The following is a 20,944-nucleotide window of genomic DNA, read 5'->3' as shown; positions in this document are numbered from 1 at the left end:
AAGTTTAGTAGGGTATCAAATAAATATATACATGTGTGTGTTTTCTAGAGATGCTTTTTTTTACTTAATATAATATTTCTATACTTAAAATAATATATACTTTAATACTTTTTTTTTTTTTTTTTTTACTTTAGGCAACTTGCCCCATAATGTCAAAAAGAAATGTCTCTCGATGTAATAGAGATTCACGCAAGTTTTTGCATGGGTGACAGGTGAGAAATTATTTTATTTGACAGTTTATTTTTTTAAATCTGATGATGTCATAAAAAGATATAATCGTATTGTTTAGTGCTGGCTGGGCTGGTATAGACTCGTTGTGTGTGTGAACCTTTGAGGCCTTTCCTCGGCTCTGTCATTTTCTCGAGGAAAGTAGCGTGGAGTTCTATCTCTTTTGTGATGTCACTTGTCTGTCAATTGAGATATCAGTGTCTCTGAATCCCCATTTCCTGAATTTTAACAGCTAGAATGTTACCAGTCAATAAGCTTAACACTCCTATTATGTTGTGGGTCAATTTGACAATTTGTCAATTAATTTTTTCTAAATAAAAAGTGTCAATGGAAAAGATGCCAGCTCCACTTGTGTTGAATGCAATAACATACACACATATAGCACACACAAACACATTATGTTCAAAATGTGGAGAGAAAGACTGAAGGATCATTTTGCTCAATAGGGTAAAAAAGCCTAGTTGGGGAAATTAAAAAAATCTTGTTTGTGAGATAGGACAAGTCTTTAACAAATAGTTCTGAATGTATCACATGGCTTGGTTGAATTCCGGTGTGTTATTTCTTGATAATAGATGAAGTATAACACACCGTTGCCATGAAAACAGAGCGTTGCCATGGACGCAGTTCTGTTCACTCAGGCAATATAATCGTTTTTAAATCAATAAACTCCTTTTTAAATCAATATTTTGTGTCAAATTATTGATTATTGAGCTTTCGGAGAACACGTAAATGGAACAAGCTAGCAAGTGCACGTCACTGCGTCATTACATCAGTGAAACACAGTGAAGTGTTTAGTTTTTAGTTTTTTTAGTTTAGTTTATTTGAGCTGTTCACAATCATGTTTGTTACAGAAGTCATAAACTTACACAGTAATGGAAGCTCAAAAGGAGTAGGCTGAAGCAAGGAAGCTTATGTGCGCCTTCCCCTATGTTCAATACTCTCAGTACTCATGGATTTCACATTTGTATTCCCAATTGTAACTCAACTAATAACACTGCATTTAACAATTTATGTTACATTGATAAGGTTACCATAAAATATGCTAAATTCAAGTATATCATTTTCATACCCAGGCACACACAACCACGAGCGTGCACCTGTTTATGAGTTACATTTCCAACCATACAATCAGTAATATGGACGTTACAAATTGCAGCATTTGACATGGTAAGAGCTAGTAGCTGCATTCCACATCAAACGTATATTGTCACAAGCTTATAGAGATAACTGTACAATGTTTGAGTTATACATCTATTGTACAAGCAGCATGACTACATCTGTATTAATAAGTTCTTCCATAAGGCATTATGTCGTGAAGGATAACATAACACAGAATCCTGCATACTACTAGAAAATTTACACCTGATGTTAGCAAAAAACAACAACAATCATAACTGACATGACCAGTCTCCATATTATTCACTTCTTTCAATTATTATTTTTATTATTATTATAGTAATTTTTGGTTAATCATATGTTTATTATAATTTTTATCAATTCTATTATGCAAGTATTAAATTCACTGGTATCACCATTATTAACAGTATTGTGTAGAAATATAATTTTTCTTATACATATTTTATCTTGTTATCACCTTGTTGTCATTACCATCTCCAGAGCAACTGGGTGTACATTTACAACATTCATTTTGATTATGATGTGTACCCTATCTTGTGTTGTGCATTAAAAAGCCAGGGTGTGGGCCAGTCGGGAGTGGGTCTTAGCCCCCATCCAACAGGCCCGCCCAGCTACCCTAAATAATTGTCTTGGTGGGCGATGTTTGCATCCTTTGCTGTGTGATGCGCTTAAGAAGACGATGTTTCATGAGCCAGTCTGGAGGAGGGAGCCCTTCACCCGACAGGTCCATGTCTCGTCTGCCCTAATTCTCTTTTGTCTATCGTGTGTCGCAATAGTAATGACAATGGCAATAAACGGCGTTCGTTTAACTCAATTTCCTAATTTTAATTATGACAGATCATGTGGAGACATTGGTGACAGTAGTTGTATCAGCATGATATGATATATTATACTCATTTTAAAGGAGTCATAATGTAGAAATTTCACTTTTCCACGAGAATCAATGTATGTTATGATTGCATAATGATTATACACTGGCCGGGAAGCCGATATTTAAAAGTGAAGCGTTTGTTTACCTCGGGGTTTGTAAAATAGGCCACGTGCACGCGCACGAAAAAACGAGATTTTGATTTCTTCCCCTTCTTGACGTCAAGACGGGGGAGGATATACCAAATATGGACACCGCAAACCTATGCCGCGGGAAGCCCGCCCCTCTCCCCCTCAGATTCAGTTTAGTTGACTCGAGAAAGATGGAGAAACCGAGTGTAGCTTACACTTGAGATGCTCTGTGGGTGACTGCCACAAACAACATGCAAATGTGTTTTATCTACCAAAAACGGACGAAACTATCAGGGAACAGTGGAGGAAATTCATTTTTAATGACGCTGTCCCAACAACTCTTTCAAGTGGCGTATCGTTAGGTGTGTGTGCTAAACATTTTACACCGGAATCATTTACAAATTTGGGGCAGTATCAGGCGAACTTGGCCTCGAAGCTCCGTTTGGGAAAAGGTGCCATCCCAACCATCAGGGCTTGCCAGAAATTGAAAAGGTAAGACTGTGTTTTTATTGCTCTACTGTGGTTAACAAATAGCAGCTAACAGCTAATGCGGCTATTGTATGTAACGTTACCTTCGAGGTAAACACGGGGAATGGACTCTATGAATGCTAGCCACATCTTTCGACTTTGTTTTACACTAGCAGCTACAGTAGTGACGGTACAGGAGTCCATGCTCAGTGGCTAAAACTGTTTAAATGCAAGTATAACATCACGTTGCATGTCTAAAGAAGAAACATATTGAATGTCTAAATAACCACAACGTGAAACAAGGCAAAAACACCACATGATAGTAAAAATCTCAAAACCACTGTAAGCTGATTAAAAAAAAAAACTACATCTCCGTTAATGTAATCTACATTAAATAAAAGGTACATTTATGTGGGAGAAAATAGCAACACACGTTTTTGCTCGAACTGATGTTAATGTATGTCTCAGTCAAAATGATTGTCTTTACCATTCAGAGACATCTTGATGTAGACGTGCATCCAACAACTCTACATCTTCCCTTTCCAGCTCTGGTTCAGAGTCCGGCTCAAACATGTACGGTTGAATCCCATACTGTATGTCGCGGCCGGGTCGGGTTCTGACAACTTGCGCCATGTCAGTTTGTAATGATGCTGAAGTTACCTGCGGTGTCAACCCCCCTCCTTCCTGCAACCAATCAACGCGCCCCTCATTTGCATTATTATAATGACCGTCCACGACAGCCAAAACATCGCATCAGATCTCGCGAGACAATAATGCCTTTAGAAATAAGGGTCTGAGGGGCTCTGTGGTGATTTTTTTTCCACTTTTCTTTTTTAGAAGTGCCTGAAAGACTATAATAGAGCATTGGGTACCAAAGTTAAAACAACATTATGACTCCTTTAATAGACAGTGACAGAAATCCTGCTTAGTGGTTACATTTGACATATTGCGTTAAGATACTTATCTTATATTGTTTTTTGAATTGATGAAAATTTACAAAAAAAATTTTTATTCATCACTTAAGTCATTCCATAAGTTCACACCTCTTCGAGTGACACATTGGCTCCTGAGGGAAGTACGAACACACTGCACCTTAAAATTAAGCGTTCCCCGCAAATTATATCCGCCTTCTCTGTTGATGATTAATTGTTGGATGTTGCTAGGAAGTTGGTTAGCTCTAGCTTTAAATACAATCAAAAGCACTTTTAGTTTTATTAAATCTTCAAGTTTTAGAAGGTTAGATTTTATAAACAGTGTGTTAGTATGGTCCCTGAACTCAACGTTGTGCACTATCCTAATAGCTTTTTATGTAGTTTAAAAACAGTCTCTAGATGGCTACTGTAGGTATTTCCCCAAATCTCCGTGCAGTAACTGAGGTAAGGAAGTATGAGCGAATAGTACAAGATAAGGATAGCTTGTTGGTCCAATAGATATCTACACTTGGCCATAATAGCAATATTTTTTGCTAATTTAGTATGTATGCTCTTTATGTGTGGTCTCCAGCTAATATTGTGTCTAAGAATCACTCCTAGGAATTTATACTCTTTTACTCTTTCTATTTCAACTTTGTTAATTTTGATTTGAAACTGTACATCCTCCTTACGTTTTCCAAATAACATCACTTTTATTTTCATTATATTTAAAATTAATTAGAACAATTAGAACCATTGTTTAAGTTTCTCTATCTCCGCTGTGATCTCATTCACAAGTAGCTGAAGATTTTTGCCTGAGTATAAGATTGTGGTGTCGTCGGTGTAAGAATTGATAAATTAGGAGATTCTAGACAGTCTGTTTTGGGGGTGACCAGGCCCTGAGAGAACAAAAGGACCTCTCTGGAGATTAGCATTTGAACTGGCTCTCATGCACCATCGAGACGAAAGTCTCACCCCCGAGTCATCTAATCTGCATCTCCTTCCCTCTCCCCTCACCCCCTCTCTCTCATGCTCAGGTGACTACCTGATTTCACCCAAGAAAATGTACAGTTTAATGTGAATGATTATCACAGAGTATATTCATGTTTGGTATCGTTTAAAATGTCACAGTGCGACTGGTACAATTCTCTCATCTCAGAATAAGTAAAACACAAGGTAATAAGGTTTTTGAAGGTTTATGGATAACTAGCATACAAGGAGGGGTTGATCTCTCAAGCAAATGGTCACACCCCCCCAAGAGGTGCTACAGTGTACCTCAGAATGCAAATTTACTATTGTTAGCACATGTTTACATGTGAAAGAGGTCTGGCTATTTAATGGAGTACAGCAGGCAGATCGGGGCCTTTTTCTGTATTTCAGATCGGTCCGTGAGGCTGAGAGATATAGATCTCTCAGCCTCACGTATTTCTTAATGTTGCGTTTGCATCTTCTCTCTATTCCAGAGCATTTGATGTTTTGTACCGATTATCTTTGAATTGATTATGAAATTGGCATGATACATTTACCTGACATAATAAATTGTTACATTTGATTATTCTAACTGACTTTGATATTATTTCCATTGAAGAGTTAAACGGAATAGTCAAACATTCACTCATGATTAATGATCCACAGATATATCATTAAAACCTTTTCATTTATGGAGTCAGATGAAATAAACGAGTAAATATATGATTAATATATATTGCATTTAACCAACCAATACTTCGCATGAGTGAGGACAGAGCACGTGAGACCTTCCCTGTGTTATTGGAAAACCTCCATTGGACCAATTTCACAGGCCTTACATCGGCAAATAATATAAATTTAAGTTTAGACGATACATAGCACAGATCATTAATGTACAACAGGAACAATATTTGTCCCAATACTGAACCTTGAGGGACTCCACAAGTGATGCTCCTCCATCTTGACCTTTGCCAGAGACTATTTATTATGAGACATGCCACTTCCTCAATCCTCAATACAACTATATAAGGAAAACCCGTAACGGCAAAGATGGCGGTTGTATGCACATGTCCCGCCCCTCCCGCTGGAAAGCCAATCATCAGTCAAGCCGGGAAACATTTAAGCCTATCGTCTGGTTCCACTGACGCATGCGCACAGTTGAGGTTTTGCGACAGCGGAGACGATTTGGTGACAGCGAGTTCTGGTGTGTGCAAGATCAGATGGAATCCACATGGAAGAGGGTGATAACAACGCGAAAACACCGGACTACCAAGGTAGTTAAAGCATTTTATATCTACCACAAATATGTTACCTTACATTCTAAGTAAAAGGCACAAAGTATGTTGTGTTATCAAGGTACGGCGTAGCTAGTTAGCCAGCTTTCCTACATAGCTAACGCTAACTTAGCTGCCATTAATGATAAGCAGAAACGTAAAATCGAATTGACTCTAGATAACTGTTAAATACCTAATTTGTGTGGAACAACTTAAATGAAGATGCAGACCAGTTGTAGTTGTACAAATTGAGTATTTATTTTGACCATGCTTAATTGGTAAAGCACGTCAGTTTCCGCTGTGCTGTGGTGTCGGTTTTTTTTTTACTAAGTGAAGTTTGGTTGCGAGCTCTGAGCTCTGCCCCCATCCTGCACATCACATATATTTTTTTAAGGCCACCTTTTCGATGGCATTTGAGTGGGCAGGGTGAATGCGGTGGAGGTCGGCGAACACACCACTGTCCCTGAGCGAGGTCTTCAGTCTCGCCGTTAGTTTTTTTTTTGCCCATGCTTTGGGGGGGATCTTTTTAATGACGCCCTCCCATTTGCAAATACATTCCTTTAGTAAGGAAGATGGCTGAAATAGCCTAGATGTGGTGGTGTATTTTTTTTTTGCAATGAAGGCATCATCCTCCGCCAGAGCGTGGTAGTTGTGCTCGGCGTCATTTCTCCGCACGAGCAAACTTTCGCATTCTCCACACTCTCTCACTGATGGCTCTTGAGCCACTTTCCGTGCGACCCAGCCAGACACATAGGCAAGTGCCTCCTTTTCACAACTGTCCATATCCGGTATGTCCTACAATGAGAAATATCGAATTTAGTGAATTCTTAAATATTAAAGAAAACATCTATACATTTTGGATCATATCAAGTCATAATCAGTGATCACCTGCTCATTAACCATTATTTGCTCTTTATCCAGCTCTTCATTTTCACATTCACTCTAGGGCACAAAAAGAGCACTTTAAGATAAAGTTGCATTTTAATCCAGCAGGTTGTAATTAAATGACCAAGTAATAAACAATTTCACCCAATCATTATGTTGCTTCAGGAGCACAAAAGAGAGGTGTGTCTTTGGATTGTTAAACAAAAATGAAATCAACATTTCAGCAGAATTGCAGATTTTGTGTAACAACTACAACCGTTTACTAAAGTATTGGGGAGGCTTAATTATTTTGGTGTTACATGATTGGGATTGTCATGATATTATTGTGTGTACCCTTCCAGTAATAAAGAGTTATACACTGGCCATACCTGCTCACTGCATTTCACAGGAGAAGACTGCAACAACTGAGTGGCATTATCAGGAATGCAGTTTGTAGCACTGCCCTGCAAGCTGATGATGTTGGCCACTGATGCACTCCTTAGTGCTGCAGCAAATTCCCTGGCAGTGGGGTGAAAGCGGTGTCCTCCCTTTCCTCTGATGACTGAGAACAGGTTCTACAAAGAGAGGTAAGTGCATTGTTGTCTGTATAACTGTACTCAACTGCTTGGGGCAGAACTAGGGTTGGGCGTTGTCTTCCAATATGGCATCAGACGATGTCTACTGTGAAACATCGTGATGGACGATGACATCAGAGGGGAGGTGGTTATGTAACATTCTCATTTTCCATTAGATATTTTCCTCTTTATCTCATCAGCAATTTCGATTTCGGCACGCTCTGCAGCAGCTGACCACTAAGGAGCGAATGTACAGTGATGTGACATAACTGCCATATTCAACCTGTGCTTTTGCGCTGTACCAAAGACGGACGCGCTCAGCTCTTGTCATAGGCTATATCACAACTGCGACGCCAGCTAAACGTCCATCGGCCCAACCCTAGGCAGAACATCACTAAAATCAGCTTTAATACCTCCAGGCAGTCTTGGTTGAGCTTGGATGTGCAAAGATATTTCACCCCCTCTGACATCAGCTGCTGGTGAAGCATCAGGATACTCTGGATGCTGGTCACCAGTCCCATCTGGCATGGTGGTATTTTTCCAGACCTTAAAGGATTGGTTCTGTGAGTTTTAAGGTACCATACTCATCTTAGTAACTCACCTTGGAGTTTACCCCAAGGCTTACCCAAATTTCCAGGACTTTATCCAGTTGATGCTGTTCTGGGGATATTGGAGCCTGGTGGTGTTGGCACAAAGCGGCCTCCTCCACCATTTACTGTCTCTCATGCTCCTGCGGAACCATTTTAATTTTGGTGATTTATAGAAGTAGCCTACACACAATCTCACAATTTATGACCTCAGTTTGAATGATACATGTACACACACTGTTCACACTTTAATAGAACCATGTTTGTGTATTTTGTTTGTTCTTGTGTATTTTAGTTCCACCTGGAATTGAGGATGTCAAAGAGCCTATCCATGTCCTCTGCAAATTTGGCTGTGTGAAGAGCATCCTCTGTGAGTTTATGGTGGAGCACCATGGTCTGCATGCCTTGTAAATGTCAGGGGAGAATTATCAGATGTTTCTCAGTGTATTATATATTTTTTGTGTTTTTGTTTTAGATAAGTTGTGTAGCTGTACCAGCTGCTGCGGAGTGGCTGAAGACCTGAGTGGCCAGTTTGACCCTCATGTTGGTGAATGGAGGCAAGTGAATATGCCGCTCTGTCAGTTTAGGAGCCATCCGGATGACACTTCTTTTGTCCTGGTTAAAAAAATCTTCCAGGTGTCTCCATGTCAGATCATGTCCCCCAACCTTAGAGGACATAATTACAATGATTGTAATCATTACAGTGATGAAAGTGAGTGTGAATTTTAAAATGTTGTTACAGTTTCTTTTACATTCAGTGAATGTCTTTTAAAGTTGTTCCGGATTGATTTTACAAGATGTGGAACATCAAATATGAGGGGAATTTGTCTTTGTAGGATGCAGTGTGATCCATTGCCATCCTCATTGATGTCCAAGGAAGCACCAAGGGCTCTCATGGCCTTCACATTTGTGGACCCCTGGTCACAGACAATGCATTTGACCTGAAAGTAAGATGTAAGTTATTAAGGATCAATCACCTTTTATTTTGGAATTTTGTTTTTTCACTATGTAATACACAACATGCATTCAGTCCAGCACTGTCGAGGCGGGTGATGGCTTCCCTCAGTTTCCTGGCAATCTCGTCACCTGGCATGGCAGATTTGCACAGGAAATAGCCGATTGCCTAAAAGGTGAAGTGTAAGGGAGGAAAGATGTTTTTAATATTTGTACATGTATGTACTCTTCTGAGTGTAAACGCATAGTAGTGTTTCTGAACTTTGTGGATGCTTCCAAATGTTTACTGTACTGTTTGTACATTGTGCCCATTTATATTTTGCAGACCTGCTTCCATTTTCCATTTATGGCCCTAACCAGGAACACCATAGCCTGACGAGCCTGGGAGCCATCCGGTGTAAGACCATCAATCGAGTCTGTTTTCCTGTTGTAGTCAAGGTGGCCTTTTATAGACATCTCGTCCAGCACAAGGGAACACATCTTCTCTTCCTTTGTCATGGTCTTTGTTTTTGCTTTAATTTTTGCAAGAACACCATGCAGAAATCCAGGCTACAGAATAAATGGAAGTATTGCTCTGTGTTAATTCTTGCATACTCTGCTTTGACATTCATGATTATACTAAAGTTGCAAACGTGTATTTGGATTTGTGCACTCATGATGTTAGAATAGCGCAAGTTCATGTGGGATGAGTAGAGGGTGTGTCAATGCGTTATGTTTTTAACTCACATCAAAGCCCCCCAGGCTGCCCATTACGTGCCTCCTTAGAGTTGTTTTACTGGGCAGCTTAAATACTCTCTGGAGTTCAGAGTAGCACCTTGGGCTGTGGTGGAACAGTTGGACTGCCAAATCCTTCTCGCTGGTCTTGTATCTCTGGCCATGTTTGGCCACCCTGCCCATGGCAATTTGCATATCAAAGAAATCTTTGGTTGCCTTTGGAAGGCAGTCAGTGGCCAGTGGCTGATAAGACTCCCTGCTCTTTCCTGCTGTCTGCTGATGTTGCAGTCTGCAAGTAAAACGACTGGAATATTTACAGTTATGTACACTACATTTTAATATCACGACTTGTGCTATTACACTGCTTACGTACTGTTTTTGGAGTTTTCTTATTTTAAAGTTCATACGGAACTTGAGCTGCCGCATTTTGGCCCTCTCTCCCTGCAGGAGCCTTTTAAGTTCCTTGATTTTCTGTAAATATATTATAGGATGTTAATATGATACAGTTTCTGTAAGTAAAGCATCATGTTGGATATGCAGCGATCACTAATGCCATTTCACCTTGTCTTTCTCATCAAGTAACTCTGCCACAACCACTTGACACTGTGGAGTGTCTTGCAATGTCACCACTTCATGAACACTGGTATGTACCTCAGAATCTTTAATCATATTACACACAGTATTGATGCATACAGTTTTGGTGAAATCTACATGTTGTATATCTGTTCCTGCTCTGTAAACCTGACCGAATAAATCATTGAAAAGATGATAAAGAACAATGCACAATATTTAAAGTTAAAAAACTTTTAATTACACTTATTCACTGTCATGTGCTTGAAAAGAAAGAAAACGAAACATAAGGGGGCAGGGGGTCCATGAATATGATTGTGAATCCCTTTTCTATGGGCTTTTTTTTTTTTTACTGTATTTGGGTACCTCCTTCCTGTTGTACAGGGGTGTGCCACCGATAAAGGACAGGGATGGCTTTGGGAGCCAGCCGCTTTCTTTTACCCTTAAAAAAAAAGGTAACTTTATACAGTACATTACACATTACTACATTAACACAATGTTTATCAGTCTCTGTCTATACAATACATTGTTATTACTGATAAAGTGCAAACCTGCTTATATTTAATTAATGGAGACCAATATTGACCATACTTTTGATATTAGGTCCTCTGGCCTGAAATGATCTTCACAGACCACATATCCTCCCCTTTCTGCCTCTGTTTTTGTCATGTGGGAGGACAGATCTCCCCTCCTCACATTATGAAGCCATTTCTGTCTCCTGTGTTGATTAATATTTTAATAAAATACATCATCAGAATGCTGTGTCAGGCTTATTCTTCATGTGGTATTTCATAGTGGGACCAAATGTATTTTGTTTTTATGTTACTTGACATTTCATTGTGTAATATTAAGGTTAAAATGAGAGGTGCTTTATGCAAAGTAACTAACTCGTTCATGAACAAATCCATGTTAAATGCTTAAACCTGAGTACAGCACCATAGAGATAAGCGTTTTACATGTCTTCTCTGATAAGTGTATCTGAACTGTGTTTTTAGCTATATGGTCTAGCTATGTGGCACGTTAGCCTAGGCTAGCGAGATTACAATGACAATAGTAAACAAGCTAAAGTTACCGGGAGTCTAACGTTAATGGTTACAATATTTAAGATGTTACCTTTTATTCTCCTTTGGGAAGGCGAAAAAGGATCGCCCACATCCCACTCTGTTATTGCACCCATATAAGGCACATAAATGTGGCATACTTATATTTTACTTTAAGTTATGGAGTATAACTTTAGAAATGTACAAATCTGTCTTGATTCTAACGTTATTTTTGTCTGCCAATATACGTCACTGTTTGAAAAGGCGGCAGATTTGATATGCAGTGTACGTGTGCGTTGTGTAAATATAGATGGTAACGTTATATAAATTGTCTCTGTTTATATGCTGACTGTATCCCTAACGTCAATAAGCACAGCATTTCTTCAAGGGTTTTTAAAAAATAATTTTATTTTACAGAACACAACGTTATACAATGAGATTACAAAAAATTATGTCCATATCAGGGGTAGACAAAGCAAAGAAAAAGTGAGACACAAGAAAATAATTCAAATAATTGTACTGTACACAGATAAAACAAATGACATTGAGCATTTGTTTAAGTGCTTGGCACAACACCGGCATTCTGGATAGAGACGTAAATGAAGTTGGTGTCGTAAATCCTTGCGCATGCGTAGTAGAAGTATAACCTGTGGGGAAAAAGGCGTTTTAAACCTTATTTGTGGGCAAAGTCATCAAACTTTTTCAGCGATTTTTATCATATTTTACTGCTGTTTCTATATATGCAGTTTTTATGTCCCGGTGACCAGTGAAAGTGCAGTTCTGACTCTCTGCCCATTCATTTAGATAGGAGCCTGGTCTTGTTAGTCCGAAATAGCTGCCCGGAGGCGTTGCCAAGATGGCGGCCGAGTGGCACGACTTGCCTAAAAGGACTTTGATTATATTAGCTTTAGATATATTTATGGAGATGAGAAATTAAATAAAAAGCCATCATTAATATGAGTCTGTCAGAAAAGCAGTTCTAGGCTTATTCTTGGCTGGATAACTCTTAGCAGGTTTAAAAAGCCCTTTTAAAATTAAATTTGAATGCAGTTTTGGATTAAATAGAAGTACAGTCAAGTCAAATAAAACACGTTTTATCTCCTGTATAGTTTGGTAACACTACAATAAGATACCATTCATTAACATTACTTAATGCGCATCTAACATCAACACATTGAGTGAACAATATATTTTTACAACATTAATTAATGTTTGTGAATGTTATTTAATACAAACACTTGATTGGTCATGTTTGTTCACTTCATTCATTGTGCATTAAATAATGTTAACATAAATAATGTTAACTTTTGATTTTAAAAATGTATTTTTTAAATTAACCCCAAGGAGAATAATTGCGACAGTATATAACTATTGTTTATTGTTAGGTCATTTTATCTAATGTAGATAATAAAATAATACTACAGTTTCTATCTTTGTAACCGTGATATAAACTTTAATATATGTAAATTTAATCTAAATTAAGCTTTGGTACCAAAATTGGTACCGAGAACCGTGGATTTTCACTGGTATTGGTACCGAATACTGAAATTTTGGTACCGTGACAACACTAGCTCTGTTAGCTCGGTAATTTAGACAATAGGCTGTTGACAGAGTAACGTTAACATAGGTAATTACAGTTATGTTATTTTCTTTTCAATGACGTTCCTTGTTACATGTTCATTGCTGGATTTATGGAAAACCATCAACCAATATTGCATATCCATAATTATTATAATGGATATAATTAAAGAATACTTACACTACAACGTAAATTAGAAGTGTAACGCAAAAAAACTGGATTTTTACACCTATTTTGAATTTTACTCGAATACAAATACAAAATACTTTTCCCCCCTCAACAAATACAAATACAGATACAAATACCGGCTGCTTTGCACACCCCTGGCAAGTACAATTTTCTATTAAAAAAAAATCTACCTCTCCCTCTCTCTCACACACACACATCAGATAATCCTAGATAGATAGAAAGATAGATAGATAGATAGATACTCTATTGATCCCGAGGTAACTATCTATCTAACTTGGATAATGTGTCGTGTAGGTCTTAAATTTCAATCTTTATAGTCTTAAGAGGTCTTAAAAAGGTCTTAAATTTGACTTACTGAAACCTGCAGAAACCCTGATGTTACTAATTCTTACAGTTGTTGACACATAACCAGTTAAGTCTCATTATCAGCAATAATTATAACAAATATTTTTTAATTACTACTTTACCTTTTTGTTGAATAAAGAACACGAATACACTACAATTGACCAAAAAATTCTAGACACTACAAATACATTTTAATTTAAAATGCAACAAAGATATACACCAACCATTTATATTATGTCAAATACCTTTTATCATGTTAAATTAGGTTAAATAAACACACTGAACATGATAAAAAATATCTTTTATCACCTACAGATCTCCAGATTAGAAGCTGCAACATGCAACCTTCAAGCAACACAATCACTTTTCGAAACAAAGAATGCGAGGTCCGAACCTGCTTCATTGCTGATACAACTGCTGATATAGAACTGGCATTGTGGGAGGGTCATATTGACTTGGTAAAAACAAACAACTCCTACACATTCACAAATCTCACCACTAGACATTTCAACGGAAAGACAACACTAACTACAACTCGGCAAACCACAGAGTTGCATTGTAAATTGCATTTACCCCGCCAGATGCAACAACCCAGAAGGAACCTTAAACATCCAAGAACATCTGTGCATCCACATCTTAGGAAAACACTCCACGTACATTGAAGCACATTGCACAGGAAAAGCTCTCTACAGATGATCAACAACCAAAAAAAACAACCAAACACAACACAAACACCTTCCACTAACCAACCAAAACTACCGGAGACATCACAGACAGAAATCTAGTGCCTTGTCTGCCCTCAGAAAAGGTTGACAAGCCAAAAAAAGTCAACCCAGAAAAAATGAGCTTCAGGCTCTTAAAACAACAAAAAAGCTAAATAACCCTTTCAATAACAAAAAAAGACAACACTCAATTGCCACCATATAAGTTAATCTTAAGAGATATGTTCCACAACTTCTTTTTCAGTTTTTTCAAACCATACATTTTAGTTAATTCATATTTACAACTAAATTATATATATATATATATATATATATATATATATATATATATATATATATATATATATATATATATATATATATAATTTATTTATTATTTAAAAGTTACTTTTTGTATGTTCAAACATTTCTGGAAATAAAACTGCTTTAATACCAGCAAAAATGTCAAATTCATCTTTTAATGTCTTTAATTGCTTCTTGCTGCAATTGATCTGACACTCCCAGCCATGTTTGCATGTTTTATCCTCTTCTTGTGCTTGGCCCCGATAATTGCTGCTTGCAGCTATATTTAAAATGTAATTTATTCCTGTAATGTCAAAGCTGAATTTTCTGTATCATTACTTCAGTTTTCAATTTCACATTATTCTTTAGAAATCGTAAGATGTTGATTTTTGTGCTCAATTATTATTGGTGCTCACTGCTCAGTTTAGAAAGGCTCTTATTTTATATCAATGATATCAATGTGTATCAATTTATACACATCGTGTAGGTTTTTATTTTATTTTATTTTTATGATGATTAATATTTTTTGTGGAAACTTTGATAATTTTTTTACTTTTGATTAATTTAATGCGTCCTTGCTAAATAAAATTATTATTTTTTTATATATACTACTTAACCAAAACCTTTGAATGGTTAAATAACATTAACAATAAATAAATAACAATATTAAGCAGCACATTAGAGCTGTTAGAGCATCAAATTCATAACACTGAAGACTGGAGTAATGATGCTAAAAATTCAGATTATGGTGCGTGTATTCATGACAATGTTCATATTATGTTATTAACAAAACAATACAAGTAAAACACTTAGCCTACCTTGGAGTTTGTGTTATTGCACACATCCTGTGATCCGCAGTGTCTGTTAAAAGTTCAAAACACACAGGATAAATAACAGTGAATACTGTGATTTGGTTTTGCCGTTTCGGTCTTACCTTGTTACTTCAACTAGCTACTGTTAAAACATATATATATATATATATATATATATATATATATACACTTTTTGCAGACAAACGATTGAGCATGTTTGGGGTGAATTTGGAGCAGGTGGGGGGCTGGTGAAGTCACCGTCTATAATTCGCTTTCATTCAGTGTCTAATATTTTGAAGGCCGATGCAGCACAAAGTAAACTTGTACCGGCACAAACCACCACAAACGAACGAGACGGGCTGAGTGACCTCAGAATGACCTAAAAATATTCTTTTAATATCTAAAAAACCGAAGCAGCTCAAACAAAACTTTTTACAGCACAAACCGACACTGTAAGCTGTTAAAAGTATTCAGAAAACTTAAGACACTACACTATTTTTTTTTATTGGTTATTTTTATTTTATTTTAATGCAAAATTAAGCATCAGTCACACGTGGCTTACAGCCAGAGTAGTGACAGTACATTACATATCGTAGTGCATTGGTGATTATATAAAGACCAAATGTCAATAGCACAAATCTAAAATAAAATATTCCCATATCTAAAGAAGAACACTGACAGCTGCGGCCCTGTGCGAGCACAAACGAACCGGACAGGTTTGTAGACAAGATGGATGGAGAGCGCGGCTTGCCTGCGTAACGTCACTACTCCTACAAAGATGTTGTGATGTCTAAAGAACGGAATCATGTATGATGGTTATTTCTACGGCACAAAACAGCACAAATCGAGCACAAACAAAAAAGCACCGGTTTGGGGCGATTTGGACGGCATGGGGTGGAGAGTGACGTCACTGTCCCGAATCCAATGTGTTATTTCTAAGGAGGGGAAAAAGATACAATGTTCATCGTAACGGCACAAACCGGCACAAATCGAGCACAAACGAGCGGCACAGTTTTGCAACGATTTGGACCATATGGGGTGGACAGTTATGTAACTGTACTTAAAGAGTTTCTTTTTTTATGTTTAAGAGGGGATCGTAGTTGCAATGTTTCTTTCAATGGCACAAACCGAGCACAAACGAACAACACCGGTTTGGTGCGATTCAGATGAGGTGGGGTGGAGAGTGACGTCACAGCTCACAAATTAAATTTATTATATCTGCGAAAGGAAAACAGATTAGATTAGATTAGATTCAACTTTATTGTCATTACACAAGTACAGGTACAAGGCAACGAAATGCAGTTTAGGTCTAACCAGAAGTGCAATAGCAGCAAGTGCAGGATATACAGTGGTTCCATAAGTGCAGAACATGGATATGTACTGAATAAATATAGAGTTGAATACTATTATAAACAAAAATTTACAGATAGATTGTCCTATGAATATAATATACAGATAACTATTACTGTGAACAGAGTTTACAGCTAGATATGTACTGAATATAATAATATACAGATGGCTATTACTATAAACAGAATGTTTACAGATAGATATGTACTGAATATAATATACAGATGGTTGTTACTATAAACAGAATTTTACAGATAGATATGTACTATGAATATATATACAGATGGCTGTTACTATAAACAGAATGTGAGCATAATATACAGATGGCTATTACTATAAACAGAATTTAACAAATAGATATATGTATAAGTTAGGCTAATGAGCAGTATAACAATGGATTTAAAGTAGTGCAAATAAAGTTTGGAAAGAAGCTATCCGAGTGAAAGTGCAGTGGAAAGTAATTGCATATTACAGTTAAGGTACGATATTGCAATGTATATATAAACAGTCGGTACTGTAAATAAACAGTCGGCAGTGCAAATTGAGCATATTCCAGTCAAGGTAGTAGTGCAAGATGCATATGTAAACAGTTGTTACTGTAATAACAGTCAGCAGTGCAAATGAACATTATAGTATTGCAAATAACAAAATGGAGGCAGGTGTGAGGAGGGAGAGGAGAGTCAATCAGTATATGAGGGGAGTGGGATCAATGAGGGTTAGAGTTTAATAAAGAGACAGCTCTGGGGAAAAAACTGTTCTTTAGTCTGCTGGTCCTGGTCCGGAGGCACCTGAAACGCCTGCCGGAGGGCAGGAGAGAAAACAGTCTGTGGGCTGGGTGAGAGGAGTCCTTAAGGATGCTGCGAGCTCGATGCAGACAGCGTTTCCTCTGGATGTGCTTGATGGCAGGTAGTGGAGTCCCAGTGATGCGCTGGGCGGTTTTCACCACCCGCTGCAGTGCCTTGCGCTCTGCAACAGAACAGCTCCCATACCACACTGTAGCACAGTTGGTCAGGATGCTTTCTATTGCACAGCGATAGAAGTTCACCAGGATAGTGGAGGAAAGCTGATTCTTCCTCAGTGTCCTCAGGAAGAAGAGGCGCTGGTGAGCCTTCTTGACCAGGCTGGAGGTGTTGGTTGTCCAGGTCATGTCCGCCGAGATGTGGATCCCCAGGAACTTGAAACTGGAGACACGCTCAACAGCCATTCCATTGATGTGGATGGTGTCGTGTGTGCCTCTTGACACTTTCCTGAAGTCCACGATGAGCTCCTTCGTTTTGGTGATGTTGAGGAGCTGGTTATTTTCGGTGCACCATGTGGCCAGGTGCTTGATCTCCTCCCTATAGGCAGTCTCATCGTTGTTGCTGATGAGACCAATCACCGTAGTGTCGTCCGCAAACTTGACGATGGAATTAGATCCGTACACAGGCTTGCAGTCGGAGGTAGAGGAACGGGCTTAGCACACAGCCCTGTGGTACACCAGTGTTGAGTGTGATGGATGTGGAGCAGTTGGAGCCTGATCGAACATTCTGGGGTCTGTTGGTCAAGAAGTCCAAAATCCAGTTGCACATGGAGGTGTTGAAGCCCAGGTCTCCAAGTTTGGCTATTAACTTAGTTGGGATGACAGTGTTGAATGCTGAGCTGAAGTCAACAAACAGCATGCGTGCATAAGTGTTCTTATTGTCCAGATGTGTGAGCACAGAGTGCAGTGCCATGGAGACTGCATCCTCTGTGCTCCTATTGCTACGGTAGGCAAACTGGTGTGAGTCCAATGTGGATGGTAGAGAGTCTTTTAGGTGTGCCAGGACCAGCCGCTCAAAGCACTTCATTACGATGGGTGTGAGTGCTACAGGGCGGTAGTCATTAAGGCACTTCGGGCTGGAGTGTTTTGGCACTGGCACAATGGAAGTGCATTTAAAGCATGTTGGTACAGCTGCTTGGGCAAGAGACAGGTTGAAAATGTCTGTAAAAACCCCAGCGAGCTGCTCCGCACATGCCCTGAGTACGCGTCCAGGGATGTTGTCTGGTCCAGCAGCCTTGTGCGCGCTGATCCTGCTCAGTGCATTGCAGACATCTGTGGAGGAGAGTGTGATCGGTGGGTGGTCAGCTGAGGATTTGAGCTTGGTGGCAGTTTCTCTGTTGTCTCTTTCAAAGCGAGCATAAAAGTCATTTAGCTCGTTCAGGAAGTTGACATCAGTGGCTGCGGGGGTGGAGTGAGAGGGTTTGTAGTCACTGATGGCCTGAATGCCCTGCCACATGCGCCGAGGGTCAGCGTTGGAAAAGTGTCCCTCTATCTTAAGCTTGTAGCAGTGCTTGGCCTCTTTGATGCCCCTTTTCAGATTTGCTCTGGATGTGCTATAGGCTTGTGCATCTCCTGATCTGAAGGCAGTATTGCGTGTCTTCAATAGGAGTCGCACTTCCCTGTTCATCCATGGCTTCTGATTTGGGTATGTGGTGATCTGCTTCTGGGTTGTAACACTGTCAATGGTGGTATTAATATAATCCAGTACAGAGGAGGTGTAGCAGTCAATGTCCGTGTGAGAGCCACTGGTGGCTTGAGAAGCAAACATACTCCAGTCTGTGTGTAGAAACCTTTCCTGGAGTGAGAAATCTGCCCCCGCAGGCCACACCTTGATGGTCTTCACTGATGGCTTCACGCGATTGATCAGAGGTGCATATTTGGGGGTGAGGAACAAAGAAAGGTGATCTGACTGTCCCAAGTGGGGGAGGGGTGTCGCGACGTAAGCTTCAGCCATGTTTGTGTAAACATGGTCTAAGGTTTTGTTTCCTCTGGTGTGACAGGAAACATGCTGGTGAAATTTCGGTAGCACTGACTTTAAGTTTGAATGATTAAAATCACCCGCAACAATAAACGCAGCTTCCGGGTGAACGGTCTGTTGTTTACTGATGGCTGCGTGAAGTTCTTTCATAGCAAACTTGGCATCAGCATCCGGGGGAATATAGGCTGCAGTTATAATAGTGGAAGTGAACTCCCGCGGTAGATAAAACGGTCTACATTTAACCATGAGAAACTCAAGGTTAGCTGAACAATGTCTCCCAACAATAGCAGAGTTTGTGCACCAAGCTTTGTTAATGTAAATGCACAATCCACCACCTCTGGTCTTACCGGAGCCATCTAATGTTCTATCCGCCCGGAATGTATGGCGTCCCGCTAGCTCAATAGCGTTGTCCGGTATTCCGCTGTTTAACCATGTTTCCGTGAAAATTAGAACATTACAGTTCAAAAGTCTCTTGCTGTATGTGATGTTGAGTCGAATCTCCTCCATTTTGTTCAACAGCGACCGTACATTGGCAAGGAAAATGCTGGGTAAAGAGAGCCGGTGTGGTGTTAGCTTTAGCTTAGCTCTTAGTCCTCCGCGCTTCCCCCGCCTTTGTTTACGATCTCGCCGCCGCCTGCGAGCACTTCCGCCCGGGCGGGCAGAGTGCATAGCCTCGGGTGATCTGGCGATCTCAGGAAGGAGTCGAAGGTTGTCCATAAAACTGTCGGAAATTCGCAAACCAATATCCAAAAGCTCACCTTGGGTGTACGATGTTAAGGCACAACTGTTCTGGACGAACAGACCCGAAATGAGCAAGAAAAATACTACTAAATTACAGAATCTGGAGAGACCGCGAGCCTCGCGATGTACTCGCGCCGCCATCTTGGATCTGAATTGTGAATTGTGTACAGCATTTGTTTTAACGGCACAAACCAGCACACACGAATGACACCGGTTTGGAGCGATTTCAAGGACATGGGGTGGAGAGTGACATCACACAACCCAAAAAATAATGTTCAAAATATCTCAAACACCGAACCAGCACAAACGTTCGTTTTTGCGGCACAAATCAGCACAAACGCATAGTTTTAGAAATTATTTCGTTTTATGGGGTGCCAACTTCACAGAGGTCAACTTTTCAGTGTTTTCAACCACATAATGTTTATTTTAGGTTTCAGACATAAAAGTACTAAAAAAAACAATACATTTAGAGTTTATAAAATACACACTGATGTCAAAGGAAGAGGCATTAATAATCCTTTCCATTATAATTAGACACGTTTTATTCATATCAGATACACATTGTGTAAGTAACTATAAAGTTTACTTTATTCTTCTCCCAGTTCACCAGCCACTTACTTTCATGTATTTCGGGAGAAGTGGATGAATTCACGTGTTGTAAATCCAACAGATCTTATTCTCTGAACTGCGTCTGCGGCACAAACTAACATGGCGGCGCCCATCGCGCATACAGCTCAACTAACGCGATCGTTATAAAGGTGTTTAAATAACAAAACACTTCCACTTGCATATATTTGACAATCGGAATATCAGATATTTCATGCCATATCTAACAAATGTGTGAATATTTTGAATAA

General features: G+C 39.1%; 1 protein-coding gene and 1 long non-coding RNA gene across 8 annotated transcripts in view; both read left to right on the top strand.

Annotated features, from left to right (window-relative positions):
• The window catches only part of LOC309496988 (stonustoxin subunit alpha-like), a 253,685-nt gene that overhangs the window by 41,965 nt on the left and 190,776 nt on the right, over window positions 1-20,944 (top strand). The gene's annotated exons all lie outside the window — the stretch shown is intronic.
• On the top strand, window positions 7,066-10,271 carry LOC309498089. Its single transcript, XR_014205845.1, has 5 exons — window positions 7,066-7,437; window positions 8,308-8,382; window positions 8,488-8,569; window positions 8,849-9,184; window positions 9,708-10,271. It is a non-coding gene; the product is annotated as an uncharacterized lncRNA (long non-coding RNA).

The sequence above is a fragment of the Leuciscus leuciscus genome, assembly GCF_965113295.1.
Source record: "Leuciscus leuciscus genome assembly, chromosome: 4".
Lineage (NCBI taxonomy): Eukaryota > Metazoa > Chordata > Actinopteri > Cypriniformes > Leuciscidae > Leuciscus > Leuciscus leuciscus.
Note: the sequence above shows the minus strand (reverse complement) of the source record. Positions and strands in the feature narration are given on the sequence as shown.